Here is a 24,738-nt window from a genome sequence, read left to right as displayed (position 1 = left end):
ATTCTGAGAAGGATTAAGGAGAAGGGCAGGGAACAATTAGAAAAAGTACCGTGTGGTAGAGTTGAGTTAAAACCTTAGAAGGGGGCTTCCGTGGTGGCACAGTGGTTGAGAGTCCGCCTGCCGATGCAGGGGACACAGGTTCGTGCCCCGGTCCGGGAGGATCCCTCGTGCCGCGGAGTGGCTGGTCCCGTGAGCCATGGTCGCTGAGCCTGCGCGTCCGGAGCTTGTGCTCCGCAACGGGAGAGGCCACAACAGTGAGAGGCCCGCGTACCGCAAAAAAAAAACCTTAGAAGGACATTCACTCTCTTTAGCTCATGCATATACACTTTTCTTCCATAAAGAACAAAAACAGATAAATAGCTTTAGGGACCCAGAAATAAGTTATTGGAGTCATAAAATGCTGGCTTTTGAGTTTAGTTTCTTCTAAGGATATAATCTATCCATCAAATCCACTCCTGGGGTTCTCTTATTCCTGGAAGGGTGTTCCTACTTTCTGCACAAATATGATTCCAGGTAGCTCCGCATCATGACATAGTCAAAGAAATCAAATAAAACTTTGCCATTTATTTAAAATCAAATCACACGACTAACATTTATTAGTATAAAACGGTGGCAAGCTTAAATGCATCTCCTGACACTATAACATGCTTGGAGGCCTGAACAGATCTTGTGCCTTTTTGCTATTCTTTTTCTTGCAAGCTCCATCCCTTTAGGACATGAGCAAGTGGCCCAAAGCTCATTTTTTAAAGTGTTCTAAAGAAGCACTTGTCAAATTTCAAATTCAGATTTCCTTGCAGGCTGCACATGGAACAAATGAAAGATGGTTCTCTTGAAACTTGAGTGTGCTTCCCCTACACCTAGTGGTTCTTTGGGGCTTATCGTGTACGGTCGTTAAATTAAAAAACCAGTTTCCTGTGAATAAGGTTATTCCTTTGGAATATGCTAAATAACAGTTATAAAAATATTTGGGGGAGGGTTTTGTTGGCATTGGAGGCCGCTTTTTTTTTCCCCCAAAAGTTAAACTCCAATTATATTTCAGCATACGTGCATTCTTTACATGGGCATGTGCTGTTTTGTTCTAGTTTCTGTGGTAAATCAAATGTGCGAAGTCTCAAGTTTATGAATAAATCATATTAACAATAATTCTTATGAGGCTAAGTATAAAATTAAAAGTCTTGATTAAAAACCATCAGTACCTCCATTGTCGGGGGGGCACTGTGGTTCTCAGAACAGCTGCCTGGTGCTCCCTGTGCTTTACTAGGTTGGGATGCCTTCGAGCTGGCAACCTTATTCACCCTTTATTTATAGCACTATGGGTGTGTTTACTTCCATTCTTGTAAAAACTTTCTGCTGATGGCAAGATACACAAAGCTTTCAGATCAAGGAAGGGACCTACCATTTTTGGAACCGATCATGTTTTATGGGATGATTCATTATGGATTCTTTAGCTAAAGTGGATGGTCTTTTTTCAGCCTTTGTTTTCAGCACAACTAACCTAACTGGCTGTGGGTCTGGAATTCACTTTATCCACACTGACAAGTAAATGAATACATGGTCCTGGGTGGAGGGTTGACATTTCTAGGTTTTGATCAGCCCATGTATTCTAGTCTGATTCTAGAATCAGAGGAAAACTTAGGCACATCCTGTAAGGGTTAATCCACTAGGTCTCCAGCTTGAGTTCCTTCATGTCAGGGAATCTGAAAAGATGGTGATGGGGGAGAGAGGAGGGAAGAATCCTTGAAATAATTTCAACTCTTTAAAAAGGTTAATAAAAGTTGTATATTTGTAACCGATAAGGCTGCTCAGGAGACTCAAATGTCACATTTCTTGGATTTTTGGCTGGAACATGATGGCATTGATCATCCCATGGAAAAATCTATTAATAAAAAATTAATAAATGCAGTTTAGGAGATGAAAATCTTTCAGAAAAATGGGGTGCATTGGGGAAAGATAACAAAATATTATGCAAAACCACTGACTGGGGCTTCCCTGGTGGCGCAGTGGTTGAGAGTCCACCTGCCGATTCAGGGGACGCGGGTTCGTGCCCCGGTCCGGGAAGATCCCACGTGCCGCGGAGCGGCTGGGCCCGTGAGCCATAGCCGCTGAGCCTGCGCGTCCGGAGCCTATGCTCCGCAACGGGAGAGGCCGCAGCAGTGAGAGGCCCGCGTACCGCAAAAAAAAAAAAAAAAAAAAAAGATAACACTTAATAATCATGAGAGCCATTCAAGAGATACATACACTGTACCATGTACTGTTCAAGATGAACCCTGCCTGAATTAGCTTTCTGACCCATTCTCACATGAAACTAGATTATCACTACAACGGTACTTTGGAATATCTATTTGTATCAATACATAAAATCAATACTTAAAAGGCTTCTTTTACTCTAATCTTTGCAAAAATAACAAAAGGATTAATTAAGAATGACTGAGTTCAGAAAAGGCATATAAATGAATTTGTCTTTTAAAACTTGTCAAAAATCACAAATACAAATGTAATACATCTTCACTAGAAAAATGTGAAAGGACATAAAGACGGAAAAATAAACTCCATCCACAATCCTAACCCTAAATCTTCTCCTACCCCACACCATTTGTCTTGTTTTCTACACTTCTTGTAAATATTTGGACTCAACCTATATATAAAAATTTCGAATCTTGCTCTTTTTTTTTTACTACCATAAACACTTTGCAAGCGTCACAACTCTTTGTAAATATCATAGTGAATGACTGCATATCATCCCATCATAAGGTCATGTAACAACATATATATTTATATATATATATTTACATTTATTATTTTTACCTGAGCTGGAACAGGTCCTTGAATATGACTTTTATATCCTGTCTCTTGCTAAACCCAGCATCTTGGGAAAATCCTAAGGAACAATTGTCCAAGGTCCAGTTATAATTAAGAACAAAAATTAAAAGTCCTTAAATTGTATCATTAACTCTTAGTCAAAGTTGAATGTATTTTAAATGTGCATTGATTTTCTTTCTTTTTGATATTTATAGCTCAATCTAGCATCCTTTAGACCCAGGTCTTTGGGCTGTTAGCAATTGGTAGAGATTTATATTTCGACTATGTACACAGTAGAACAAATATATATTATATATATATAATATATATATTATATATATATAATTGGTGATTGATGTTTCCACCTCCCAAAGTCCTTAATGCCAAAGTCCTTTTTTCAGTTGAACTGTATTAAACTTTATTTAGTTTTTCTTTTTTTTAAAGAGATTTCACAATATCCTTGAGTTGCCCTGGAATATTACATAACTAGGGTCTTGGAGTCAGGATGAAAGTTATGTTAATATCACATCTTACGTGACAGGAACAACATTCTTCTGGTGTTTTGATGAAGCAATAGTTCTGAGGAATGAAAAGGAAAAAAAAGATTATCTCTGGTGCCCACAGAGCATCTGGGGGGTGTGGCGGGGTTCTGAAGGGTGGGGGGAGTCCGGGGCAAGCGAGGAGCGAACTAAAGCATCATGGGCACAGGAGGCAGAGTGCCCGCACACCAAAGGACCGAGAAAAAAAAAAAAAAGAAAAGGAAAAAAAAAATGCCATTGTTTGCCTGGCTGATTTTAAAGTCTCATTTTCATGGAATGAAATTCATTTAAAAGTCATTATAAGGCAGTTTTTAGTTATTACATTCTAGTGATGGAGGAGTTTGTAATGTATTCATAGAAATAATTAAATGTTCATAATAGTGCTCTTGTTCACCATTTCTGAAGACAGCATTCTTTTAAACTATAAAAGCTCAGAACCCACCTATTATTTTTGATTGATCCCCTGAAATGCCCTCTCGTTCAGTTTCAAGTAGTAAAACACATTGAGGATTTGGAGAACCCAAAAGGGAAGTTCATAGAGGTTGACTGAGCTGAACAGTCAGAATTAGAGGTTTTCTTTTTAAAATGCGTTACTTTGAACAACATTCAATTAAAAATCTTGAGAAAAATGTAGGTCGATGGAGAGGCAGAGCCTTTAGGTGGGATAGATTTCTTTTTTCCCCCTAATTCCTATGTTGCTTGGGATAAAGTTCCAGAAAGGAACCCTTAAAGGCATGAAGGGTCTAGGCCACCAGTCCAGCAGTCTTTATGGCAGGGGACATGACTTTAAATTTATCCCGTCTTGGTTGCAGGAAGGAAAATTCTTTCTCTGCAAAACCTACTCCCACTTCCACCATCAGATTTCCTCCGATTTGTAGAAACTGTATCAGCATTTTGTGAAGGTGAAAGAGCTCTGAAATAAAGGGCTACATTTGCTTTGAAGGTCCAGCAGGGACAAAGCAAGATTCTTTTTCTCCCTGGAGGATTGGAAGGCACAATAAAAGACAATAATGTGAGTGAGGGGCACCAAGGAGAAATATAAAGGACACAGTCCGGCCCTTCTTGATAGGGCTAGCTTCCTATTCTCCTGGTTAGAAAAACATGCTTCGCCAACTAAGTTTGTCCTTTTCCATCTCCGTGGTTTTGTTTTACATCAATTTACAGATTTCCTTGCTCTGCCCTCATATCTCTTTGTGCTGGATTCTCCCACTCTTGTGACTGCCACTCTATGAACAGAATCAGTTGTAAATTTATTCCTACTTTTTCAGCTCTGTGGAATATCAGGGGTTTCTTTGTTTGCTTGTGTGTTTTTGTAGGATGTAATCTCCCAAATAGCCTGGTAAATTTTAAAAGAAGATCAAAGATATTCAAACTTCAGCCATGCAAGGATCTCGACCACCCCTTTCTGTGGCACAGTGGCTCCCAGGCCACATCTGTACCTTGCGTTCCCTTCCATTTACAGCAAATTACCCTTTACACACTAACTGTTTACACACTAGCTGTTACACACTAACATCAACACTGCCAAAACCAGAGCGTGATTGGAGCAATTGACTCTTTTATTCTTTAAATTAAAATTAAGCCAAAAGACCAATGCTCAGAGAAGCAAATAAAGCAAGGTCTACCTGTTTTAAGAAAGTCTGAAGGATTACATTCCAGATCTGCAAACCCCATGCATTTGGGAGTGATTATTTGCTTTGTAAAAGAATCTTTGACTTTGCAAAGGAGCCACTAGAGGATTTGCTTGAAAGCTCTATTGCGCTGAAAGTCATTTGGTTTACTTACCTTTAATTTACACCAAGGGCTCTTCTCTTGGGTAAAGGCAGCGATATCCTGCAAATGGCCAAGGATGCCAACCACTTACTAGAGAAAGTCTGACAGGTATTACCTGTTAAAACTGCTGACTGGGTTGGTGGGAGTTTTTTTAAGAATGAATGACAGGCAGACATCCATACATTGCACTAAACTTTGGAGAAGTCCCCGCTTTGGAGAAGCAGAATGGTCTTGTCTGTCAGTGGAGACCTGTTTGACTTGGTGAGGTAATTGTAAGTTGCTGACCTTAGATCTTGGCTGAGATAATCAGGTTACTAAAGTACACAAAGGAGAATTAGCTCTAATACAGAAACTTGAGACAAGAGTTTAAGGGAGGGTCCAGAATAATTAAAAAACTGTGAATATTTTCAAAGAATTCCCATTGTGCATCTTAAACTCATCTAAATGGAAAAACACGAGGTGAGTTAATGAAAAATGTGGAAAGCTCGGATCATAGCTTAATTGTACAGTTTTGTTCAAAATAATAGATTAACAGATACCGAGCACCACACACCATGGCCAGCCAGTGTGCTGGGCATTTTCTCTCTATTTCATTGAACACAAAGTCATAAATTGATGAACCCAGCAATTTAAACCATGTTTAAAGGCAACGTTTCTTTAAATCTGGAATTAGAAACAAAATCTTACTCACTTTAGACTGGGTTTTTCCTCCTAATGGCAAGAATTTTACATTTGCAAAGGGACAAATAATGTTGAACACATGGGTAATTAAATATTGACTTTAGTGCATCTAAATTATTGCTCATTTTACAAAAAGATTAGAATTAGGCATTATATATGCGTGATATGGCTTAGAAGTAAGATTAAAACCTAGTTTCTTTTTCATTTATTTCCTCAAATAGCTTTTTAGTGGAAGGGTTTCTCTTTCCTTCCTCTCCTTGCATCCCGAAGGATTTTGTTGAAGAAGGAAACCCCAGGCTCTCTCGTAGACAGCGACAGAAGAGAGCTACGGGTCATTCCTGCCCAGTGATGGGACTGGCTTTCCCACTGTAGAGAAGAAAGGGCACCCATCCGAGTCCTTTTCCTCCTAACCAGTGCCGAATGCCTCAAAACTGAAATTTCACAAAAGACGTTAACAGGATTAAGTTCTGGCCAAACAATTGCCTTTCGCAGTTCTGAAAACTCTCTCTGAAGTTGGCATGACTCACGCTGCCCTCACTGGACCTTTCCAGTCCTCATACCTCTCTACCCACCTAGTTCCTTACTCACCTCGGCTCTATTTTTAGGCATCTACGTTGTTATTTCAAGGACTGATTTATAGCATGACATCATTGTTAGTTACCTTCAGTTGATATTGTTCTCTAACTGTGGCGCTCATTCAGTCTTGTCTCCCCCAACAAGACAGTCATGTCACCAGGTGACTCACACTCCCCTACGGCGCCCAGGAAATCACGAGTGCAGCACATGTGCTCTGGCTCTCGACTCTGTGTCAGGGGCTTGGATCTCTGACTTGGTGAGCTTAGGTGGTAAGGACCTGAAACAATAACAATTGTATAGTAAGGGACTATTTTTTAATACTCACATATTTACTTATTCAGTATTAGACCTTTCCTGATGGTTTCTTCCTTGATAGGCAAAAATTACATTTCCTTCTCCTCTTTCATCTTCTCAGTATACTTGAGAAGGTCATAATTCTACCAATATGTCATAATTCTACAAAAATCATATACTGCAGAGCCAAGACTTATACACCATAACTGCAGTTTCTTTAGAGCACAGCGTTCTATTGTTGAAGTTTCAAACAGCCTCATCTCTTCCCTTGTTATAATCCCCAATGCTGCATCTGGTCGTTTACATTTTTGAATTTCTGCTTTTTCCTGGTTGCCTCCCTCTCAGAACTCTCTGCCCTGCTCCAACCTGATTTCCAGCCTCGTCAACCTGCTTTATAGTTATTATTCAGGCTTCCCTTCCACCCCATCCTCACTGGATCCGCTTCTCCCAAATCCCTTCTAATTTTAGTCCCTAGTTTTGCCTGAGTCCATCCTCCAAAATCTGGGCACATTGCTTGTATGAAGTAATGGCTTTATTTTACACTTGAGTTGGAATTGATAGTTTTGCTGGGTGGGGGACATTTCTTCATGTAAAAATAAGGTGTTTTGATAGTTGTGGGGTTTTTTGGTAGGTTTTTTTTTTTTTTAACTCGTTTCCTGCCGGGGGTCCATTGTTGCAGCAGTGGGATGAAAGAGAGAGGGAGAAGGAAGAGAATGGCAAGATAAGGGCGCTGAAAGGAAAGATAAAAGGTCACCGTGAGGTTACTTGCTCCCTGCTTTCCAAGGCCCGCCTTGCATTTCAAGGCACTGCTGTCTTCAAGGAAATTGGTTTTCAATTACACGTCTGTCATAAGCTGTTGCTTCGGGGTCCAGGACACAGGCTCATATTACTGTATTTGTTCTGGAAGCGATGCCAATGGAGGCTCAGAAAAGTGATGTTTATTCAGGCGGTATTCGGGGACCCAGGTGGGCTCCTGTACTTCCTCATTGTCTATTTCCCTGGCTGTTAGCCAGCTCTGAGTTATAAGAAGTTAGAGAGAAGCTATATATAAGCCACCGAAATAACAACAACTTATTACCGTTTCACAAATAATTACTAAAGTTGGCTTTGATGGTTTCAAGAAGTAAAAAACATAACGTTGTGTCAATCCGTGGTAGCCCCATAATTTCCAAATGGAAGGATGTTGAGGGGTCACAGTTTTGTTGGAAGGACCAGAGCTAAGGGACTTATCTAGAAGCAGTGTTTCCATGTGGCACACACTGTTTTTACTTAGATTGTCTACTTATTTGGGGTAGCAGAGGAATAGCTGATGGAGATTTTAGGGAGAGTCTAAGACTTTCCAACACATTGTTATGTTGGACGCCGGGGTCTTTTTCAAACATTGTTTCCAATGTCCGTGGTAGGAAAATCAAAAGAATACCATGTCTGAAATTTTAAAAGTTTTCAAACTGCAAACTTCCACATTCCCTCTCACCCAGGCTCCATGTATCTTATTTTGAACACCACTGGCATAGTTTTACACAAGTGATCAATATGAGGAGAAAGTTGAGATAAGTATCTGGGAATCCTAATTGAATCTGATGTGCTATGTGTGTAAACTTGGAGCTGCCTGACAGTTTGCAGAACTATATTTCTTGTATCAGATGTCAAGAAGCCTGCCTGCCTGAAAATACCTACCATAATTACCTGCTAGGGTACGCCTGTTAGTCATTCCTTGAGTCTAGTCACCCAAGACCTTACTAGAATGTTATAGTAGAATAAAAACACTCATTACGTCCCATGAATAATTTAGTATAAATTTAATTATTGCATTACCTAGTCGGTCACCTGCCTGATCCCAAGGGAATGGGATGTAGGATTGGTAAATCTGGATAAATGAAGAGTGACTAGAAAAATTGCAAAGCATGGGTGCTTCAGTGGAGGACATCAGTGCAGAGGCAGACAGAGGGCATCAGAGGACAGTGGGTTCTGGGAGAAGATTCATAAAAGAGGGCCCAGAAGATGAAAAATCAATTCACCTAGTCACTATTTTAACTATGGCTAGTTCTGTATTTGTGGCATGTAGTTAGGATTCAATTTGGTTGTAAGTAATACGTTACAGTGACTTAAGCAAGAAAGATTGTTTTTCTCCTATGTTCTGTAAGTCCAGAGACCGTTACTTCCGAGCTAGATTGTACTTCGTAGTTTCAGGAGAACCCAAACTCTTTTTGTTTGGTTGGTTGGTTGCTTGTTTTTGCATGTATAGTTTCCATTTTCCATGTCCGTCACCTCATGGCTCAAGATTGCTGCTAGAGCTCCACCCATTGCCTCTACATTCTCATCAGCAGAAAGATCGAAGGAGAAAAGAGGGGTATGACCCCTCTCTTCCATTTTCACTTATATCTCTTGGGCCGGAACTTAGACATATGTGGTCTTTATTTTGTATCGTGAGCAATGTATTCTATTACTGTGGGAAAAGGAGAGAGAATCCTGAGTCCCTGCCACAGGTTTACAGCTCCCATCTATGCTGGTTCCACTGCTGGGTTTCAGTCACACCTCAGCATTTCTACCAATTTTGTAGGCAGTGCTGGCTAGAAGTCTGCTGTGTGTCAGTGAAGTAGGAGACTGGAGAGGCTGTCAGTGAGCAGCAGAGATGGCAGGGTGCTGAGGGAGCCATCACTCAGGGACAGGGCCACCAGTCACTGAGCCTGCGGATGTGGCACTCTGTGGGGGAGGAAAGAGCCAGGTCACCAGCAAGAGGGAGCCTGAAGAAAAAACAGAAAAAAGAAACAACGCCACAGCTGCCCCTGTGAAATTCAGCTCGGCTTTTTCACAAGCACATGGAGCACATCAGGAACTCTCAGAAACACTGGGAGACAGGGAGGCGGACCTTGCTTTGGACCAGGATCCGACATTAACTATCAGGGCAAAAGGAAGTGAAGCACCGGCTACAGTTAAAACCTTCGATAATTCACAACTGAAAGCAAAGTTCTTTCTGTGAGTTTAGGTTATGATTTGGGCAGAACTTCGAGAAACTCGTTTCTTCACATGTCTCTTTTCCTGCTTGGGAAACCTGATGGTGGTTTAATTAACCCCAACTGAATATCAGCATCAGGTAAGGTCTGATCTGGTCCTTTTATTAACTCTGTCAGATACTAACATCAAAGCCTCCATGGGCTTTGTGACTGTGAGTATTACATTCTGCTCTGTTTCTTCCTTTTATGCATTAAAAATTAAAGACAGAGTTATTTCAAAGTTATGGTCTAAAAATTAGGGCTTTCATGGTAATATTAATTTATTTCCCCATTTTCCATGTCCTGTTCTAAGATTTTGCAATTATCAGGATAATTGGAAGTTTAAAATACCACGGTCAATAGGACCGGTTCAATGTTTTGTTTTGTTTTTTTGTAAGAACTTAGATGTTCTAATTTTATAGCTTTCTGTGTTTTATGGCTTTTTTATTGCCTCTGCAAAGGTTCTGTCTTAATATATATGAAAGTTTTTAAGAGCTGCATCTGCTGACATCTATTTTACTCCTATCTTACAGAAACAAGTAAGCATGCAAAAGATGAGATTAGAACCTTGCAATATACACAATTGAAAGAACATTGGTGATGTGAATAACACCATTCAAGCTTAATGGCCTTTCTTTCCCTCACCAGAGGGCATGGATCATTATATTTGCATCTGAAGGTTGTGTACTTAGAATAGCTCACTGCTTGGGCACAGAGTGTGGCAGGTGACAGACGTTGCTAGATGTCTACCGTACCATTCCTCCTAGACTTGCTTTTTTGGATAGAAACCTGACGGGAAGATGAAATTTCTCATCCTCTTTTGTATGGAGGTGCAGCCATGGGACTAAATTCTGCCCAATGAGGTTAAGAGGGAAACTCCTAAAAGGATGAAGGATGCTCTCCTTTGATTTCCCTTCTTTGTGTCACTTGGAATGTAGATTTTTAGATCATGAAATGATGGAGTAAGGTTGATGAAACAAGAGGACAGAAGGAGCCTGGATTCCAGAAGAGCCCTCATATTAATCCTGGAGGCAAATTCTGGTTTTTTACCTAAAAGAGAAAGTTCGATCTGGTGTAAACACTACTATTTAGGATTTCCTCAGTTAGGCACCTAAGATGAATTCTAGCGGATGGAATGGGATTCTGAAACATGGGATGGAGGATACAGATGAGAGATAGCAAAGGCAAGAATCTTGTATTCTACAAGTTGTGGGTCCTAGTTGGGACTCACAGTCACCTGTCAAGCTTCTAGACCAAGGAAGATTCGTCAGCTTTTCTATCCTTTGCAGAGACTGGACAATGCTTGAGCAGGTACACGAAATAGCTGTTGAATAATGAATCAATAACCCAATGAGTGAAGAAAAGGAAGTCTTGCTGGGGGTGGGGAATGTGGAAGGGACGATTTTTGCTCATTAGGCCAAAAATACATGAGAGAACTTGCTTTGTGCACTTAAAAAATTAATTTTAAATTCGTGATGGATGAATATGCTTCAGAGTGATTCAAATGCTAAGGTAGTCTTAAAACTATTCTTAAAATTGATTATCTATAATTAGCCCATCAGGTATGTGTTGAACATCTATGGGTCCAGCACTATGCTGGGTATATAATACTGTAGTTTGTATTTTAAAATGATTTCTCATTTGTGATATATGATATATGATGAGGCACTCCGGAGCCTCATCCTTGCTCTCTCTCACCTATAGGGTTATTTCGAGGCAGTGGTAAGTCAAGGGAGAGCATCAACAAATACTCTAATTACCCTACAGATCTGTCTTTTTCTCTCCTGCCCACCGGTGTAGCCCATGCACCTTGTCCCAGTATGGAGACTAAAGAAGATACCTGTAAAGGCCAGAGGAATGAAGCTCTAATGGTGGAATATCAGGCATCTTGCCAAATAAAGAAACTAATATAGTCTCGCTCTGTCCAAATGTGTTGTAATGAAGGTGGAATTCTACTGTTTCTAGACTCCTCTTTTCCGTGCTGCTCTGAGTTCCTCAACCTAAATCTTCACTGATGACCCAGTTCCCAGTGTTTGTGACTTTTTGGAGACCCAGATAGTCAAAGTTGCACTATAGGTACTCTGGGGTCATCTGAAAGAACTGTGAACCACTCCTGGAATTATCTCCAGAGAATACTAACAGGATTATTCCAGATTCAGTGATTTCAGTTTCACATTACTTGGATTGGGGGAATTTGGGGAAGATGCCAAAGTCAGGTTGGTCACCCCTTAGGGTTGGGATATGAGTAGGAATGTCTCTAAATCAACCCTGTTCGGTAGAATTTTCTGCAGTAAAAGGAATGTGGCTATTGTGACTGAGGAATTGGGTGTTTATATTTTATTTAGTTTTAAATGATTTAAATAGCCACATGTGGCTAGTGGCTACCACATTGGAGTGCATAGTTCTAGAATTTTGTATTCCTAGTTGTTATAAATGTGTCTAGAGAGCAAGGATTTAACATCTTATCCAAAGGAGAATGCTAAGGTCAGCCAAGAAAAACGCTGCCAGAATGGGTGGTCAAGCTCGAGAGGTGATTGCAAGGCATCAAAGCTGAGCGCAGAGGACCAACTGGGGCCAGAGACAGACAAGGCCAGGTGGAGACAATGAGGGTGTGGGACACACAGGCAGCTTCCCCTCAGCCCACAGCTTGGGACGCTTTGCCTACAGCTGTATTTTTTCTTTATTTATTTACTTTTTAAATTTTCATTGGAGTTGATTTACGATGTTGTGTTAGTTTCAGGTGTACAGCAAAGTGAATCAGTTATACATATACATGTATCCACTCTTTTTTTTTTTTTTTTTTTTGCGGTACGCGGGCCTCTCACTGTTGTGGCCTCTCCCGTTGCGGAGCACAGGCTCCGGACGCGCAGGCTCAGCGGCCATGGCTCACGGGCCCAGCCGCTCCGCGGCATGTGGGATCTTCCCAGACCGGGGCACGAACCTGCGTCCCCTGCATCGGCAGGCGGACTCCCAACCACTGCGCCACCAGGGAAGCCCTCCACTCTTTTTTGTTTAGGTTCTTTTCCCATATAGGCCATTACAGAGTATCGAGTAGAGTTCCCTGTGCTCTACAGCAGGCTCTTATTAGTTATCTCTTTTATATATAGTAGTGTGTATATGTCAATCCTAATCTCCCAATTTACCCCTCCGCCCCATCCCCTGGTAACCATAAGTTTGTTTTCTACATCCCTGACTCTACTTCTGTTTTGTAAATAAGTTCATTTGAACCCTTTTTTCTTTAGATTCCACCTAAGAACACTTAACTTGCATTTGATTGCCTCAGCCTTCTTAGAAGGTCCAGGCCTGACGTCCAAGCAAAGTTTGGCCATAGAGAGAAATTTGAAGATCACATGTCAGAAGCCCGCAGATTATACTGTGTTGTCATATTTAAATACTAAGCTAGATTTTTTTTAGGTAAAAAATTTTCTTTTGCTAATATGTTGCTTTGGGGTTCTCCATGGGGTCTTTTTTTCTCCTGATATGAGAAATCTTCTTTTGCCGCAAATCAACCAAATACCAAAAAAGAAAATTTGGGATGAAAGCAAAGGTATATCGATATTTTTCTGTTCAAGGTGTTTGTAATTTTATCTAAATACTTATAAGTTAACTTTCCCATCTTTAATTAAGAAAGTATGTGAAACTCTCTTTGAAAAATTCATCAGAAAGCCCACCTGACTGTGACTGGCATTTTCAGTTGCCCTGGAAACAGGCTCAAGACTCTGTTGCATTGTTTCAACTTAATGGGACAATACAATAGTCCAGTGTCTTTCAGATCCGCTGTTTCGTGTGTCTTTAAATTTATCACTATAGATACTGGGTACAATTAACAAAGACTTTGGAAGGAGGGATCCTGAGAGCATTGACAACACTGAATCATGCCTTTCTAGTTTTTCTCAATGTGAGGCTTTCTTTGGAATTGTAGAAAAAGTCAGGAGGAAACGTAATCCCACAGGGAACTGGTCTTTGAAAATCCTTAAAGCGAAAGGACTCTTCTTAAAGAGTTCTTCTTTCTCAACCAAGGCTCAGAAGGGTTAGACTACTGGGCTCAGGACGTTTGGGGAGAGAGAAAAACATCGACGCTCCTTCAGTCTTATACTTGTGAGAACAGAAGTGATCAGGCTCAGATTCGTGCTTGCTAGCCAAGCAGACAAGTAGCAGGAGAATGAATGCTGTGGTTAGGAAGTTGCGTCACTGGGGTTGGGGTGGAGGCAGGAGAGCCAATCCCGTGCATGGACACTGTGTGATTGGCAGAGAAGTCAACCTATCCAGGTGTGTTGGGGAAGAACAAATTTTCAGGATAAGTATTCACCATCCAGGAGAACTCTGATTTTGCTAGCCCATTTTCCTGGGTCTCGTTATGTAGATTACTTACGTGTTGGTAAAAGAAAGGATGGACTGATTTATACAGGAAGGGGCAGAGAACAAACCTGTGCTAACCCTTGCCCCACTCCTGACACACTGAATTAGAAGGTCTGCAACTGAGGTGAGAGCATTGTGTTGAAAGAGCTTCCCAAATGATTGTTGTCTTCATGCTTGATAAAGGACCATTGTTCTAATCGATGCACCCATAGAATAGGTCAGATCTGAAGAAAAAGGTACATTTAGGAGTAGGCATGGCAGTAGTGTATATGGGAGGAGGTCATGGATTATGGTATCAGAGATAAATAAATGGATTTTGGCAGTCGGATAATAAGCGGTAGCTGTAGCACGGAGCGTCATTACTCATGGCGGGGTCTGCGGGTCAGCAGCATCAATGTCATCTGAGAACTTGTTAAAAAATGCAGAACCTTGGACCATATCCTAGACCTGTGGGATCAGAATCTGCATTTCAACGAGGTCCCCGGTGTCGTGGGAAAGGTGGTCTAGGATTCTGGTGGTGGGAGCAGCAAAATACCCTGGGATGAAGAGGCAAGGCTTGGGAGCCAGACTGCCTAATTCACATGATCCTGACATCCCATGCAGGCTGAGCCCATGGGCAAGGTGCACGAGGACTCTGTGTGCCTCAGCTTCCCCATCTGTAAACTGGGTGCAGTAATATCCCCGCAACTCTGGGCTGTTACAAGGAAGAAATCATAAATCCAAGTAAAGCACTTATCTAGAAGGTAGTAGGTGCTCAGTAAATGCTAGATCCTAGTCATCTTTCCTTAGATGGAATGATGTTGGACCAGTCTCTTCACCTCTCTGGACCTCAGTTTCCACGTTGAGAACATGAGGGCAATAATAACTAGTCACTGGGCTGCAGTGAGGGCTATCAGAGACATACGTGTTCTGTGGTCTGTAAACACATCTCCAGATGTGAGGATGCTGTCGTCGACCGCCTGTCAGGGGGAGAAGGGCAGGTACGAAGGCGAAGCTTTCAGCCAATCCCAGCAAGAAGGCAAGACCTCCCGAGGGGAAGGGGACCACCGAGGTTTTTCTGAAGCCCATTGAGAACCAGACCACCCTCAAATATGTGATAAGGTAAAAGGTCATTGGGCTCAAGTCATCCTGTCCTCTGTCTTATTCTCTCCCCCTCCACCCATGGACCGGATCGGACCACCCATGAAGAGATGTTTGTGCAGTCGCTGGAGGGTAAATGACATCTTTGTGCAACCCTGGCTGGAGTGTGGCAAGGAACAGCGGGGGTGACCACCCCCAGTTCTGTCCTAGAGTCCCCCGGACTTCCCTCTTTCTTTCTTGTCCTAGACAATCCTTGGGCAAGCTGACAACTCAGACTTTGACACTTTGGGTCCTCTTTTTATTTTTTTTATACATTTATTATTTATTTATTTATGGCTGTGTTGGGTCTTCGTTGTGGCGCACGGGCTTTCTCTAGTTGCGGCGAGCGGGGGCTACTCTTCATTGCGGTGTGCAGGCTTCTCATTGCGGTGGCTTCTCTTCTTGCAGACCATGGGCTCTAGGCGCACGGGCTTCAGTAGTTGTCACACGTGGGCTGAGTAGTTGTGGCTCGCGGGCTCTAGAGCACAGGCTCAGTAGTTGTGACACACGGGCTTCATTGCTTCACGGCATGCGGGATCGTCCCGGACCGGGGCTCAAACCCGTGTCTCCTGCATTGGCAGGCGGATTCTTAACCACTGCGCCACCAGGGAAGCCCTGGGTCCTCTTTTTAATCTTGACTTTCTTCTGAGGGTGCAGCCGAGCAGATCTGGGATACATTCCATTATTTGCAGAACCGAGAGACATAAAATCTTTTACACCTACTTCCTGTAGCTGGCTTAGGGCCTAAGGGGCAGAAAAGCTGACCCTGGATTTATTGCTGCTGCTGGGAGACTTGGGAGCTTTCGGCAGCAACATCACATTTTTTTTCCATCACGGCTCAGCTGGATGGAAGCACTGTGAGTGAGGCTCAGTCCCAAGTGCCTCGGGACACTGTCAGGGCCAAGGAGTTAATGCAGCCACTACAGGGGCCCCTAGAGGCCTCCAAAAAGGTCTGTGTGAGAATATGTACCAGTTGGGAAGGAGCAGAATCCACAGCGAGTCATCGGGTGCTGACTGCTTCTTCCTTGTGCAATCCCCCGCCTCAGCACTTGCCTTCGGCTTGGAGGACCGCGTCCACAGCACCTCTTTCTGTGTCTTCCTTGTCCTCCAAGACAGCCTGTACGATTACAGTTGCAAAATCTAAAGCCCAAGTGAACACCTGAGGAACGTAAGCTGTGCCGAGCAAGTCTTTGCTTTTCCCTTTTATCATCCATTGCCCCATCTAGAACCATCTGTCAAGGCTTTGACAGCAGAATGCCCCCCCTCACAGAGACAGCATAAAACTTGAGTTTAACCAGAGCAGAAATGCTGGTTCTGACCCTCTCAGTCATCCGATCTCCTGAAGGAAACTCCCAGCCCGGCCCCGCCCGGCCTGAGCGATCCTATTGTGTCTTCTAGTTGGGGAAAGGACTCTTTCTGTCTCAGGAACAATGTTAGTCACTGTTCAGAAGAAAGCACATTTGTGATGCTCCAAGATATTAAATAAGAATGGCCTGATTCTCCCGAGGCTCTCTGGGAAGACAGAGTTCTGAAGACTGACTCAACTATTTACGACTTAACATGGAAAGGACTGGATGGTTTGCCAGAGAGAAGCAGGCACCTGCTGGTCTCAGCACAGGGCAACTGCAGACCCTCTTACTTGACAGAAGACAGATGGCCCGGTGTGAAGGTTGGTTATGTAGCAGGGCATCCGCGTGTGTGTGTGTGTGTGTGTGTGAAGGTTGTCTCCCCGTTACCCTCTGAGAGGGTCCCACGTCAGGAGGTGGGTTCTCAGAAGGAAGGAGGGCACCTGGGACATCATGCCCATTCACTGGTCCAGAGATGCTGATTGGACCCCTAGGGTGGTGCAGCTTCTGGGTCCTTCCGGGGTGTTGGGGTCCCTGACCCTGGCCAGCGTGGAGGGGAGGTCCCGCGGTCCTGCTCGGAATGGAGCAGGTGGTGAGGCCCCTTCCCCAGGGAGCATCAGGCTGCTCTGAGACAGTTTTGTCCTTCAAAACAAAAGGGTCCCTTGATGTAAAAGAAAATGCTGGTCCTAACTTCTTCGTTTACTCTTGGAGGGTAACAAGCCTCCCATTCACTTTCCAGAGGGTCTCTTTCTCTGGGGCCTCAGAGAAGGCGCATTGTTAGGAGACTGGAGGATGGAAATGTGGGCCAGTGCGGGCCGTGCTGTGAGCTCTCAGGGCGCTTAAATACTTGGAAACAAGCCCCTCCCTCCCCTTTCAGAGAGAGGCTTATTCAGGTTGGAGATTCGGAAACTTTCTCTTTTGTGATGTAGACTCTTTTGATCCATCAACCGTGGCATTAGTTTCTTCTCAAACCAGGTGAAAAAATGACTGTAATAAAAACAAGTCTGGGTTTTCCTGGTTTATGATACATCCCGTCACTTGGACACATGCAATTAAGTCTTCAAACCCCCTAGACATAGTTCTCTAAAGAATAGGGGAATCATTTGAAGACAGGTGATAAGTTCCTCGAAACAGAAAGGAATGTGTTCTTTGGGTACGAGCAAAACTTCAACTCGTCCTTTTTTTTCTGGAGGAAAAAAAGTCTCTGGTTTAAGGTCTCCTTAAATCACTTCGGCAGAAAACCAGTTACACTGGCACAAAAAAGAAACCAATTTTCAAAAGGAATGAAAACACTTAAGATTGAACTACACCCTCCCAGTCCTATTTTTTCAACTCTCATCTGTCTGTGGGTGACTCTAACACCTGTGCCTGGATGCTTCTCTCTGGACTCCAGATCTACCTTTCCAACGCCTGCTGGATTTGTCCACCAGTGGGTATCTTGCTGTCCCCCAACTTGAATGTGTCCCACTCTGGACTCCACCCTCCCCTTTGGAATACCACCTCCTCTTGATTCCCTTGTTTCTGCTGATGGCATCAACTCTTGTAACCAAGAAGGACCCTATGGGAAAGAGAGCCCCTCATGTCCTCTGCCTGCCTCTTGTTTGTAGGAAAACTCTAGCCTACCAGGCTTTTCCCAAATTCCAAAGAGTAAATTTAATCAGAGAAGTGAGAAAGTGCAGAAAGAAAGGAAAACAGTCAAACAAGACAAAATAATAATACATTAGCCATTAAACAAAGTCAAAGCCCTTTAGTTCCACCTCAAGGACTGTAGATAATATTCTGAGCCATGTCCTTTGAGCTCTTTTGCAGATACTAGAATCTCCACCATGTGGAAGAAGTTAACTGTGTGTTGCCCACAAGCATGGAGACCCCAGACTGGTTGGAACCAGAAGGTTGATGACGTTGACTCCCGATTACCTCCCCACCAACCAATCAGAAGAATGTCCACGAGCTGATCACACACCCCACAACCCTCCTCCCTCACCCTGTCTTTAAAAACCTTTCCCTGAAAGCCTTCAGGGAGTTCAGGTCTTTTAAGTCCTGCCTGGACTCCTTGCTTGGCGCCTGCAATAAACGCTTCACTTTCCTTTACCACACCAGGTGCCAGTAGATGGGCTTTACTGTGTAATGTCAAGAGGACCCAAGTTTGGTTCAGTAACATTATCGTTGTGAATGTTGTCAATTCTCTCTCTTTAGTGATTCAGAACCCCCACCCCCACCCCCCGGTTCCCACCACTAACAAACATGATAGTGAAAGACCTTATCACTGCTTCCTTTGACAATTGCAACAGGCTTCTCCCTTGTCCAGCCTTTTCCCATGCCAATCCTTGTTCACAAATCATGCAGAATTAATTTTCCTAAAGCACAGCTATAGTCATCTCCTTGCTGTAGTGGACATTTGTCAGTAGAAGCTGCCCAATGTCACTGAACATCCTCCCATATTTTGGGCTAATGTCTTCCTAACATAGAAACCGCACATCCCAGACTCCCTTGCAACTAAGGCTCAGGTTTATGATTTCAGGAATCCATTCTCCTGTAAATGCATGTGGGGGGTTGGATCTTCAGGAGTGAAGGTGGGATGTGTTTTCATGACAGTACCTCCTGTTTCCTGGCTTCAGAGCCAAAATGTTTAGCTCACCTGAAGTTTCTATAAGCTACCTAATCTTGTGTGGAAATTCTCTTTCAGCTCGGACTAGGCAGAGTGGATTCTGTTGTTGGCAACTAATAAGCAAAAAATTAAGAATAAATATTGATGGCTCCTCGGTGCCTAATCAAATAAATGGCTGCTCCCCAGCCTGGCATCCACATTTCTCTGCAATGTCTCAGAGCAACAGGACTCTCAAGGCCATCAGAGTTGTGTTTCTATTTTCCTACTTGTGCTGCCTTTGTTAAGTGCATTTCCTCAGATTTTATGATTTTCCCCCTGTAATCATAGTTTTCCTGCATTAGCTTCTACTTTGGTTTAACAACTGAAATAAAATAACCACTAGGAACAAGCTTTTTATCATGAGGACATTCCAAAACTTAGTGTGTGGCTCTCTCCTCTTTGATTTTTAGACACTGAGATCAACAGCTCCCAAAGGCCCCAAATTATGCTAATATATGTCCTGTATAAATATAAAACCCATCAAGTCTTGCTTGGGAGAAAACCCTACAACATTAAAGGGGAACTTTATTAGCATCAAAAAAGCATTTTTGACGATGTCTTTCTACACACCTTTCATTTTCTTCTCATATTTTCCTATCTTTGACTTTGTCTATACAACATCAAATGAAAGTGAAAAATTCAATCAAAGAAGTTTTTTATGTTACGCAGATAAAACATCTGGAAGATTTAATTTCTTCTTTTCCATCCTGTGGATGGTCTTGTAGAGATTTAGCCTGTGTCATTTACCAAGATAGCTACTTCCTCATCTCAGTCCATCCTTCACCTTCACATGAATTTTTAAAAATCCTTAATTTTTGAGAAGCTCTTTTCCACTTTAGAAAGACAAAGGCTTCACCAGAACTTTGAGGATGCCCATAGAAAGGGATGCAATATTCATTGCTAACCTGCCTCTTCCCAGTCTTGCTTTGATAATGTTGGAGATGACGAATTGAAGAAAAGGATATTTGGATCAGAACAGGAAGGTTCTGACTTTGTTAAGCCCTATGAATATGGAAGTAATTGTCAAAATCAGTCCCGGATCCTCTGCTGGACATGGTTCACGTGAAGCCTCCATAGGCATCATTGTTCACTGACTGCTGGAAGGGCCTAATGCTGCCTGTGACTGTGCCCTTGGATCTGATACCATGTTGCTGACATTGACTGTGAACTATATTGTTCTCATTAGTAGTGACCACCTTGGTTTCCCAACTGATTGGAGCTGCACTGCCTTGCTTCAGTGTTGATGGTCGACGCTGTATATGAGATCTAGTCACAGTTTAATAGCTTCCCTTTCCTTGGCAAAGAAAACATTTTTCTAAGATCTACAGTTATCATTGAAGCCAAGTTCATTTAGACTCATTGTCCTTCTTCTTCTCCCATTCTCACTCCCCATGCATGCTACAAACATCACTGTGAACTGGCAGTGTCAACCACGCCACTGAAAACCAAAGTGTAGCAAGGTAAGAATGATGAGAACCCAGAACTTTTACACGATCAGATGACAGCCTTTTGGATTACATTCTTAAAAGGTTTTAACTATATCAGCCTAGCTTTAAGAATGGCAAACACCACGAAATTCTACTGTCAACATTTTGCATGATAAGTCTTTACTGACTGAATTTTAAAGAGGGAATGAAAAGCTTTGGGAGGGTTTGTTTTACCTAAATGAATTCAAGTTTTCTTTGTTCTGCATAGTTTAACTGCCATTACCATAGATAGGTCATTGGTTTTGACTTCATGAAACCATTGGAAGTTCCCATGATAAACCCCCGTGCTAGCATTTTATATCATTATATAATAATAATATAGTATATAGTATAGATGTAAGAGCATTTATATATTTAAATATTTATAAAGATATAAATTAAATTATACTGAATTAAGATGTTTAATTATGAATTAAATATATTTAAAGATATATATTTCAAGCTTCCCCTCTAGTGTGGTGAATGAAATGTTAACGCCAGTTATTACGGGACCGTTACTTACTGGCTAAGAGGGAGTGATGTTTGCAATCACTCCCAGCTTTGATAATCATTTGTCTCGTGATCGCCAGTTTGCTGGATGTGAAGATTTAGGGCCTGTTGGAGTCTGTGAGATTTTACAAAAGACGTGTTCACCGTCTTTCAACACGTTTCAGGAAGGTCAGGCTTGACCATACAACCTGGACAACCGTGTTGCTGGGGCAGATTTAATTTGTCTCCTGGTAAATTATCTACCCCATACGTTGAACAAAACTGGAAAATCTTGTCATCTGGTTGCCAGATGCTTTAGAGAAAATTGAGGTGAAAACACTGAAGTTCAGTCAGTACTTTAATAATTTCAGTTTTATTATTTTACAAAGCTTTTCAGATAGGGATCAAGCCTATATATATGCTTGATATCTATCTATCTATCTATATTCTGACTCCCTTTTCAAAAGTTTATTAAAATCCACTGTCTTTCAATTTAAGGGACTAGAATACTACTCAAGTTGCCATCTCTTGGAACTCCAAGACACTCAGCAAGAGTGAAGTGATCCTAAACATAACCCTTTAATATTACAGATTCTGTGGGGCTGATCTCAAAAGACTGAGGAATAACCTGGGGTGAACTTTATGTATCTAACCATCTGTATCCTTATCAAGAAGCTGAAATACATCAGAGATTTACTGTTTGGGCCGAGAGCCATGCTCAGGACGGGCCCACATTGATTACACTCTGGGAGTAATTGTAAGCTGTCTTCACACTTGAACTCTTAGTGAAGTGAATGCATTTTCTCCTTCCTTTATGAGGCTATCATGAGCTTTGTAGTGCCTGGTAATTAAGGACCATGATGACATAGTGGAGGCCCCTCAAATGGACACCCCACGTGAGGCTGAGCAACATGGTGGAATGGGCTGGGAACTTACGGCTGGAGATCCTGGACTTGAACGCCAATCCTGCCACTTATGAGTGGTTTGACGTCAGTCTCTCTTCTTGATCATCTGTGAAAGGAGGATAATCACGTCCTTTCCAGGCTCCTGGACGAATGAAACGACATAATGCGTGTGAGTACATCTGGCACCTGCTGGGTCCTAATAAGCCTTAGTTGAACCCGAATCTGGACTCAAAAATCACCAAACACTGGACAGTGTCAGTGTCGCCAGCACTGGACCAAATTAGTGTGCCTCCATCCTGGAAGAAGCAGGGACTCTCTTGGTTCCTTGTTTACTTTGGAAATTCCAGCGAACGATGGAAGGTTCGAGGCATCAAGGTTTAAGGAGACACGATTCGGTTCGGAAGTCTCCGGGAAACCTTGGAAGAAGAACTTGCTCCGCCTCCCTGGGTACCCTTCAGGATGGACGGGGAACTTCTCAGACCACTCTCCCAGAGACCCTTCCACATTGAACAGGACTCTCAGGCCTATTTGTAGTGCTCTAGAATCCTTTGGGATGTTTGGGGGCTAGAATGAGCTTCCAGGGGCCGAGAAATCGTCTTTGGTCTGAAGTTGCTGGAGTAACATGCTTTTGATCACCCTGAGCAACACAAGATCATCTCTTGTCACCCAAACATAATGGAGCTTGTCTTACTCTTTAAAGAATCACCACTTCCCTAGTGCAAAGGCTTCCTTGTGATCTGAGGAGGCAGGGCTGGAAGGAGAGGGTCCGGGGTGGAGACGGTCACTGCTTTGGCCGGAGGGTCGCTCACTTAATAGAGTGGAAGGAGCATGGACTTCACAACTGCACAGCATCAGTTGTCTTAGCTGTGCAACTTGGCCAAGTTCTCCAGCATAAATAAGCCTCAACTTCCTCATGTGTATAGCGGGTAGAATGCCACCTATCCACAGGGTGGCTGTGAGGATTAAATGAGGTCACAAGTGTTAAAGAATCCACACACAGTAGGCATTCAATAAATCTCAGTTCTCCTCACTGACCCCCAACTATCTCCCTCATTTTTTCATGTGGTCTCAGACCGTGTGCATGTGCCCAAACCCCTCTCCCATTCACGGCTCAGTCCCGTTTTCCTGGGGCTCCATTCCTACAAGTCTCCCATATCCCACCAAGTTTCCACATCCCAGCTTCTTTTCCCTTTGGTCCTTGAGATGCTCCCCTGCTAGTTGCTATGTCCTCCCCGGCACTTCCCATCCCAGTGTCTTCTTGGGCAACGCCTTTGTGGCATTTCTGCTCTGGCTTCTCCAGGTGGCCGTGTGCCTCTCGTAGCACTGGGGTATCCAGTCTCCTTGGTCCTCAGTAAGCAAGTGGGCGGTGCCAGGCAGAACACCAGCTATTAGGCCAGGGTGGTGCAGACCCCCTGCCCCTCTGGCTCGGTGGAGAGGACAGCGTTTCCTGCCACTAGCCGGGTGTGTCTGCAGTTGTGTGGGTGAGGGCACTCACTGTCTGCACGTGAGTGGCCTTCTCCTGGCAACAGGGAGAGGAGAAGGGGAAATAAAATGCTGGCTCATGACTACAGAGCACCTTTCTTATTGCTGCATTTACCTCCTTGATTCTCACCATGGCACCCAGGGACCATGCAAACAGATAAAGGCGGGGGAAGCAGAACAGAGGGACCAGATACAATAAAGAGGGAAAGGCGTGCGGGTAATGGGTGACTTGATTTGATTTCATATACATTTATATCAGCTCTTCTACCCAAACCTAGAAAGATGTCAAAATGTGGGAACAACAAGAGCCTGGGAGAAAACTGAAAGAAATCCAGGCTGGAATAAGAAAACACCCTTTAATACTCCTGCCCTTCCTTTCCGTGGGGGGATCCTGTGTTAGAGAGGGCTGCCAGGTACATCTGTGTCAGCACCGTTCTTCAAACTGTAGGTCCTGACCCAGCAGAGGATCAAGAGATCAACTTAGGCTGAGAACCAGCATTCTTTAAAACTTTTGGATTGAAGTCTAATGTATACAACCACATACATAAATCTTAAATGTATAGCTCAGAAATTTTAAAATATATGTATATATGCATAAAAACAATACCCAAATCAAGATATAGAACATCTCCTGCAACCCGGGAGGTCCCCTCCTGTGACATCCAAGTAAACACTCACCCACTTCCCTAGAGACAACCACTGTTTTGACTTCTATGACCACAGCTTAGTCTTGGCTATTCTTAGTCATCATGTAAGTAGAATCATACAATTATACTCTTTCATCTGTCTTCTCTCACCCGAATGTTATGTTCATACGGCAGTAGTTCATTTTTTATAGCCGTGCGGTAGTTTATTGTATGAATACACTGCACTTTGAGGAATTAATTCTACAGTTGAACATTTGGTTTATTTCCAGTTTTGCGCTGTGACTTTACAAGTCCCTTGGTGGACATATTCACTCACTTTTCCGTGGGTATATTCCTAGGACTGGAATTGCTGGGTCTGAGGGTTGAGGCATGTTTATTTTTAGAAAATACTACCAAACAGTTTTCTAAAGCTGAACTATCCAGTGTGATAGCCGTTGGATGTAGGCTCTCCTTATGGCTGTTTAAATTTAACTTCAAACAAAATTTTAAGCTGAGTCCTACAGTTACATCAGCACAGTTCAAGCGCTTAATAGCCCCTGGTGGCTCGTGGACAGTGCAGACAGAGCCCATTTCCATGCTCAGAGAACTTTCTCTGATGTTCCAAACTGACTTCCAGCATTTCT

General features: G+C 42.9%; 1 long non-coding RNA gene across 1 annotated transcript; it reads right to left on the bottom strand.

The window, feature by feature from the left end:
- Positions 1-280: 280 nt before the first annotated feature.
- LOC149746876 (uncharacterized) lies at positions 281-7,508 on the bottom strand. The gene is made up of 4 exons (XR_016388730.1): positions 5,124-7,508; positions 3,334-3,378; positions 2,806-2,878; positions 281-1,876 (listed from the first exon to the last, which is right to left on the bottom strand). It is a non-coding gene; the product is annotated as an uncharacterized LOC149746876 (long non-coding RNA).
- Between the last annotated feature and the right edge of the window lie 17,230 nt (positions 7,509-24,738).

This window comes from Delphinapterus leucas, chromosome 18 (genome assembly GCF_059928025.1).
Source record: "Delphinapterus leucas isolate spDelLeu-1000000601 "Yukka" chromosome 18, BTC_Dleu_Yukka2, whole genome shotgun sequence".
NCBI classification, from domain to species: domain Eukaryota; kingdom Metazoa; phylum Chordata; class Mammalia; order Artiodactyla; family Monodontidae; genus Delphinapterus; species Delphinapterus leucas.
The sequence above is the reverse complement of the archived record's forward strand: the minus strand, read 5'-3'. Positions and strand labels throughout refer to the sequence as shown.